An 8,733-nucleotide genomic window follows, 5' to 3' on the forward strand; every position below is an offset into this window, starting at 1 on the left:
CCGATGTCGAGGCGGTGACCGGGATGGCTCCTCGGTCCGCCGCCGGAATTGTAGATTTCCCTTCGGCCCCGCTCATGACAGGCGTCAGACTCGGGGTGAGGGGGAAAGGTAGGATTCCTAACAATGTGTTAGATCCCAAATCAGGAGAATAGATCCACGTTCAAAAAGAAGCAAGATTTATTTCCAAAGCATGGTTGATCATGAACATACAGAGATTGTTAGGAATAACTACAATACCCAGGGAAGGTGTATTAAAGGAACTTCAAACAAGGTTTAAACCAATGAGCTCATTTCCCTCGTTAGGTTACAGATTAGAAAAGGCGCGAAGCGGCCTGAGAACAGCAACGGCCAGTTCCATAAACACAAGTTGAGTTCACACGGGAAACCTAAACAAGCCAGAGCGTAAAGACACAATACCCCATCACACCAGCTGGAGAACCTTGGCAGTTACAGATGCCTAACATGAAAAGAATAACAACTACAGGAGTGAGGGAAAGGCAGGGATGGGAAAGGGACGAGACATATCCCAAGAACATGTCAGCTCGCTGACAAGCGTCTATATATGCACCTAATGAAGGCCAGTTGGACTTTATACAAAATACTTTACTACAACTTGAATAATTTAGTACAGCTCCATGTATAATAGGTAGCGACCTTAACTATATTCTTGATAACACCCTAGACAAATCTTCCTTGGAAAAAAAAAAGCCACGAAAGTCACGGTTTAACAACTCCAATCAAACTGAACTATGTCACCTCTTAGGACAGTTCAACTTAGTTGATGTCTGGAGATATTGGAACCCAACTCTTAAGGATTATACATATTTTTCATCCAGATTCCAAACTCATACTACAATCGATTACATTCTGGCATCTTCTTCCATATCACATTTCTTCTCTGAAACTAACATCGGAACATGAATTTGGTTGGGTCACTCATGGGTGGAGAGTATAATGGAAGACAGAGACAAGACACCAAAATCTTACACCTGGAGACTGGACTCAAAACTTTTATTGCTACAGTCAATTACAGAATCAGTAGAAGCGGAAATTAAAGACTTCATGAAACACGACGCTTCATGTGGAGTATCACCTCGCATAATATGGGACACCCTGAAAGCAGTAGTACGAGACAAATTAACAGCTATTGCATCTACATATAAGAAAGTAAACCAAAAGTTAAAACAAGAAATGATGGACAAAATTAAACATCTAGAAGAGGAATTTCGGAAATTCAGAAACAAACGTACTTATAAATCACTACTCTTAGAAAGGAAAAAACTTGAAACCATAGAAATATCTCAAATACAAAAAAGAATTGCATATATTAAACAAAAATACTGGTTCAAAACGCCACAATCAATAAAATTATTAGCGTGGAAATTTAAGAAGCAAACCAGTGAAATTTAAGAAGAAAACCAGTAATCCATGCTATTAAGAATAAATCGGGTCAATTAGTCCACACTGCCAAAGACATTTCTGACGCATTCCTGGAATATTATAAAACACTGTACAAATCAGATGTTCCTGTGAGAAACTCTATGAAGACTTTTTTACAGCAATACCCGATTAAAACACCTTTATCAGCAGAACACACAACTTGGTTGGAAGAGCCCATCTCCACATTAGAGATTCAAGCAACTATTAAAAGACTCAAAAACGGCAAGTCTCCGGGAACGGATGGATTTGGTGCCAAATTTTACAAAAGAAATTCAACAATATTAACAGAACCTTTAACCCAGATCTGTAATAAAGTTTTAGAAGGCACCATGCCACCTACCTGGAAGGATGCAAAAATTATTCTTTTACCAAAGCCTGATAGGGATATAACTCTTATGAGTTTATACAGGCCAATCTCCTTACTAAATCAGAACTATAAAATATTACAGCTACCATGGCAACCAGACTTAGCAAAATTATTGAGGCATATATACATACAGATCAAACTGGGTTTATTCCCAATAAAGAAATAACGGACAATACATGAAAAGCCCTAAATGTGATCCAACACTGCCGTCACCAAAATATCGAATTATCATTCATTCTTTCTATTGATTTTGAAAAGACATTTGACAGCGTGGAGACATCTTATCTCAGATATATTATGGAAAATATGAATTTTGGCCCTAAATTCCTGAAAATGGAACACACCATTTACGAGGCACCTATGGCAAGTATTCAAACAAATGGCACCAACACAGAACAATTTACACTTACAAGAGGAACGCGGCAGGGATGCCCTATTTCGCCACTGCTATTTGCAATTGCTATCAAACCATTAGCAACCGCAATTAGATCTAATCCTAATATACTTGGTATCAAGGTGAAAGAACATCAACTGAAACTTAGTCTTTTTGCAGACGACATGGCGCTATTCTTAACTTCTCCAGAAACATCACTGCCAGAGGTTCAAAAGACTCTTTTTCAATTTGGAGACATCTCGGGTTTGAGAGTGAATGATTCAAAATCAATTCTTTACCCGATAAATCTACTGGGATCACACAAAACAACTATACTTTTAGCTGGGTCAAAAACTATTGGAAATATTTAGGAATTAAGATTTCCCTTAATTTGGCATGAGGAAACGGCTAAATGTTTGAAAAAACTACATACACTGCCATCTGCACCTCTACTCACATGGATTGAAAAAGTTCAAGTATTAAAGACCTTTATCTTTCCCAAATTCCTCTATTTGTTCTGAGCAATTCCCATACAAATCCCATCTGTAAAGATTAAACAATGGCAAAAAGAATTTTTACAGTACGTATGGAATAAATCTATCCACAGAGTGAGTTTTCCAACGATGAGAAGATTAAATCATCAAGGCGGCCTCTCACTTCCTGACTTATCACTTTATTACGAAAGCACTACACTGATTGGTCTTATTAAGCAATATAACAGAAAATATGAAGCAGACTGGAAACTGATAGAGCAACTGTATTTAGAAAATAGCACATTCCCAGCGACATTGTGGGAGAAAAAAATGAAGCGATCTCAAGACATCGAGAAAAATATATTTCTAAGAAACACTTTGGTCATCTGGGACAAAATAAAACCAATATTAACTCCAAGCCCTTCATTACTTACTTGTTTTACAATCTTGGTTTGACCCAGGACATTCAAGCACATCACTGTCTGTTTGGAAGAAAAACAATTTTAATAGTTTTAAGGATATTAGCAAAAACTATACTATTTTAGATAAAGGATCCTTGGAAAGGAAATATAAATGTAGAATACCATTGTTCGAATATCTGCAAATAAAACATCTGTGGCACTCCCAGTTTTCTAACATACGAACACATAGACCTTATACCTATTTTGAGAAGATATTAGCTTCAAATCGAATATCATGCTGAGGTATGATCTCAATGTTCTATAAAGAGATATTATTCTGTTCAAATGCAACATACACCACATACCAGCTAGCATGGAACGCAGACTGCGCAATTCCATTAACGGAAACCACTTGGAACAAAATTTGAACTTCTCCAAGCATGACTTCACACTCTTTAAATATTAGAGCCCAAGCATTGAAACTATTACTACGATGGTACCACACACCCTCGAAATTGCACCAGACAAATAGAACTTATTCACCTTTACGTTGAAGAGGATGTGGAGAACATGCTAATTATTTCCACTGTTGGTGGACCTGTAAAAAAATAAAACATTTTTGGTTAACTATTAAACACGCTATCAAAAATATAACAAATATAGACTTACCTCTCTCTCTGGAACTGATATTGCTTGATTTATGACAAGAGATTAGAATCCCACCTATACGCAAGGAACTTCTTTCAACATTACTGATGGCAGCTAAATCCGTTATAACAAGTAATTGGAAATGCTCTACTCCTTTAACGCTGCACCAATGGTATATAAAAGTGTGGGAATACTATACTTTAGAAAAAATAACGACATCAATACCAATTGCTAATAGCTTTAAAAAACAATCTTTGTTTTATTCCAAATGGGTAGATTTCATAGAAGCAGCACTTTCAATATCTATCATTCCAGTTTCCTCTGTACCACAAAGATATGAAATAATTGCCATATTTTAACTCACCTGAAAACCCTTTTATAATACATTATATTTGGTTTAATTTGGTGTGTTTTAGTTTTGTAGAAAAGTTATAATTGTAATTGTTTTTATTTTTATGATCATTATTACAAAACAAGGTTTTTCATATGTAATATTTGAAAAGTTGACGTTGTATCACAGATTTTTATCATCATGATTGTTGTTGTTCAGTCGCACAGTCGAGTCCGACTCTTCGCGACCCCATGGACGAGCTCTCTCCAGGCCTTCCGGTCTTCTGCCGTCCTCTGAAGTTGGCTCAACTTCATGTTCGTTGCATCGATGACACTGTCTAACCATCTCATCCTTTGCCGTCCCCGTCTTCTTTGACCTTCAATCTTTCCAAGCATCAGGGTCTTCTCCAGTGAGTGCTCCCTTCTCATTTGGTGGCCAAAGTATTTGAGCTTCAGTTTCATTATCTGGCCTTCCAGGGAACAGTCAGGGTTGATTTCTTTGAGGATTGACTGATTTGTTCTTCTTGCAGTCCAAGGGACTCTCAAGAGTCTCCTCCAGCACCATAGTTCAAAAGAATCTATTCTTCGGCGCTCGGCCTTCCTTATAGTCCAGCTCTCGCAGCCATACATGACTACTGGGAATACCATTGCTTTGACCATGCGGACTTTTGTTGGCAGGGTGATGTCTCTACTTTTTATCATGCTGTTTAGGTTCGCCATCGCTTTCCTCCCAAGGAGCAGGCGTCTTTTAATTTCATGGCTGCAGTCACAGTCTGCGGTGATCTGGGATCCCAGGAACGTGAAGTCTGTCACTACTTCCACAGCTTCCCCTTCTATTTGCCAAGGAGTGATGGGGCCGGATGCCATGATCTTAGTTTTTTTGATGTTGAGCTTCAAGCCCACTTTTGCGCTCTCCTCTTTTACTCTGAGCAAGAGGTTCTTTAGATCCACTTCACTTTCAGCCATTAGAGTGGTATCATCTGCATATCTGAGGTTGTTGATCTTTTCCCCAGCAATCTTAATTCCCGCTTGTGATTCATCCAGGCCAGCATTTCGCATGATGTACTCTGCATATATATTAAATAAGCAAGGTGACAGTATACATCCTTGTCGTACTCCTTTTCCTATGCTGAACCAATCAGTTGTTCCGTATCCGGTTCTAACTGTCGCTTCTTGGCCCTTATACAGGTTTCTCAAGAGACATGTGAGGTGGTCTGGTACTCCCATCTCTTTAAGGACCTGCCATAGTTTGTTGTGATCCACACAGTCAAAGGCTTTAGCATAGTCAATGAAGCAGAAGTAGATATTTTTCTGGTACTCTCTTGCTTTCTCCATAATCCAGCGAATGTTGGCAATATGATCTCTCGTTCCTCTACCTCTTCGAAACCCAGCTTGTACTTCTGGTAGTTCTCTATCCACGTACTGTTGAAGCCTAGCTTGTAGGATCTTGAGCATGACCTTGCTAGCGTGTGATATGAGTGCAATTGTGCGATAGTTTGAACATTCCTTGGCATTGCCCTTCTTTGGGATTGGAATGTATACTGATCTTTTCCAATCCTGTGGCCACTGTTGCGTTTTCCAAATTTGCTGGCAAATGGAGTGCAGAACTTTAACAGCATCCTCTTCTAAGACTTTGAATAGCTCAGCTGGGATACCATCACCTCCACTAGCTTTGTTGTTAGCAATGCTTTCTAAGGCCCATTTAACTTCACATTCCAGGATGTCTGGCTCAAGGTCAGTGATTATACCGTCGTGTTTGTCAAGGACATTGAGGTCTTTCTTGTATAGTTCTTCTGTGTATTCTTGCCATCTTTTCCTAATCTCTTCTGCTTCTGTTAGGTCCCTACCGTTTTTGTCCTTTATCATGGCCAGCTTTGCATGGAACGCTCCCTTGATTTCTCCAATTTTCTTGAAGAGATCTCTAGTCCTTCCCATTCTATTGTTTTCTTCTATTACTTTGCACTGTTCATTCAGGAAGGCCTCCTTATCTCTCCTTGCTGTTCTCTGGAAATCTGCGTTCAGTTGGGTAAATCTTTCCTTTTCGCCTTTGCCTTTCGCTTTCCTTCTTTCCTCTGCTATTTGTAAAGCCTCATCAGAAAGCCACTTTGCTTTCTTACATTTCTTTTTCTTTGGGATGGTGGTGATTGCTGCCTCCTGTACGATGTCACGAACCTCTGTCCATAGTTCTTCAGGCACTCTATCTATCAAATCCAGACCCTTGAATCTATTCTTCACCTCTACTGTATATTCATCAGGGATGCGATCTAGGTCAAACCTGAATGGCCTCGTGGTTTTCCCAATTTTCTTCAGTTTAAGTCTGAATTTTGCAATGAGTAGCTCATGATCTGAACCACAGTCAGCTCCAGGTCTTGTTTTTACTGACTGGATAGAGCTTCTCCATCTTTGACTGCAAATTATATAGTCAATCTGATTTCGGTGTTGCCCATCTGGTGATGTCCATGTGTAGAGTCGCCTCTTAGGTTGTTGGAAAAGGGTGTTCGCTATGACCAGTGTGTTCTCTTGACAAAACTCTGTTAACCTTTGCCCTGCTTCATTTTGCTTTCCAAGGCCAAACTTGTCTGTTATTCCAGTTACCTTTTGACTTCCTACTTTAGCATTCCAGTCCCCTATGATGATGAGGACATCATTTTTTGGTGTTAGTTCTAGGAGGTGTTGTAGGTCTTCATAGAACCGGTCCACTTCAGCCTCTTCTGCATCAGTGGTTGGGGCATAGACTTGGATTACTGTGATGTTGAATGGTTTGCCTTGGAATCGGACAGAAATCATTCTGTCATTTTTGAGATTGTATCCCAGTACTGCCTTTTGCACTCTCTTGTTGACTATAAAGGCCACACCATTTTTTCTACGAGATTCCTGGCCACAGTAGTAGATATAATGGTCTTCTGAGTTAAATTCGCCCATTCCTGTCCACTTTAGTTCACTGATTCCTAGGATATCGATGTTCAGTCTTGCCATCTCATTTTTGACCACGTCAAGCTTACCTTGATTCATAGATCTTACATTCCAGGTTCCTATGCAGTATTGTTCTTTGCAGCATCGGACTTTCCTTTCACCATCAGACACATCCACAACTGAGCGTCCTTTCGGCTTTGGCCCAGCCGCTTCACTCTTTCTGGGGTTACTTGTACTTGTCCTCTGCTCTTCCTCAGTAGCATATTGGACACCTTCCGACCTGAGGGGCTCATCTTCCGGCGTCATATCTTTTAGCCTTTTGATACTGTCCATGGGGTTTTCTTGGCAAACATACTGGAGTGGGTTGCCATTTCCTTCTCCAGGTGGATCACGCTTGGTCTGAGTTCTCTGCTGTGGCCTGTCCGTCTTGGGTGGCCCTTCACGGCATAGCCCACAGCTTCATTGAACTGCGCAAGCCCCCTCGCCACGACAAGGCAGTGATCCATGAGGGGCCACAAGTGATGGGCCACTACATAAAAGTGCCTAACATCTGGTGACACTCTGGACAAAACTCTATGGTAGAATTAGCTTCAAACCATAGAGTTTTGCCCCCAAAACAGAGTGTAGCCCCCACGATGTCACCAATATGTGTATGTCACTTTCGGGTGATGTAGGCACGTCACTGACATCCCTGACGTGTACGTCACCTGGAGGGGGCATAGGAACGTCACGCTTCTTCCCTCCCCTCTCTTCGAGCCTCCTTGTAAGTCCACCGCCGGCTTGTGGGCCAGACTTGGCAACCCTACTTTTCTCGTAGGGCTTGGTCCCCAGGCCCCTGATCATCCTTGATCCCGGTCAAACGAGCGGGATGATCCACTGCCAAAAGGAGGCAAATTAGAGCCGGAGCAAAAAGAACCGCGGGAGTGCAATCTGACGTGCCCCCACGGCTCTATGCTCTGGCAGCTGATCAAATGTTGTGCAGCAAACCGGCAGTAGCACAGTTGTGCGCATGCGTGGGATGGGGAACGGCGCTGGCTGCGACGGGCTACCAGCGCTTCCCCGACCAGACGCCTGGAGTTGCCGCACATCATCCGGAAGGTAGTGCTCTGTTGCTAGTACCTTTTAAATGTGCATTTTCGGGCCGAAGGGACGGATCGGGGATGGGTGCGTGATGCTTCCCAGATGTTGCGGTGTGCTTGATGCGCCCCCGATCTGTCCCTCTTGCGGGGCAAATCCTCCTGTGTGACCGGGGCCCTCATTGCTCTCTTCTGTTTGGAGGCTAAGGCCTTCTACGGCTGTTACCTGCTAGCACTGAAACCTCTGAATATGGAGGTTCTCATTAGTCACTATGGCTAGTAGTTATTGACAGACCACTCCTCCGTGAATCTCTCTAACCCACCTTTAAAGCCACCTGTGCACAGGGTCATCACTATATCCACTACTAACTCCAAACCAGTGGCACCAATGGTCCAAACAAGATAGGACCAGGCCAGACAGGACTCTGAAAGAATATTCAACCCCTTGCCTTGCTTTCATCTAACAGGGGGGGGGGAACCTTACTCCCCCAATACCTTGGTAAATTTTTTCCTCCCTATTTCTTTCTTTCTTTCTTTTTGCCCAAGGAACTTTTCAAAGAGTCGGGAGAGATAAGAGGAAGCAGGCAGGCATCTATCACATGTCATCCTTATCAGTTCTAGAATGGCTGCTTGCTTAACAAGACTGAAGGAGATTCATTTTTTCCCAGCAGGCTGCCAAGGTGGGTGGAAGTCAAAACCGTATTCATTAACC

This window comes from Gekko japonicus, unplaced genomic scaffold (genome assembly GCF_001447785.1).
Source record: "Gekko japonicus isolate JY-2015 unplaced genomic scaffold, Gekko_japonicus_V1.1 scaffold2413, whole genome shotgun sequence".
Lineage (NCBI taxonomy): Eukaryota > Metazoa > Chordata > Lepidosauria > Squamata > Gekkonidae > Gekko > Gekko japonicus.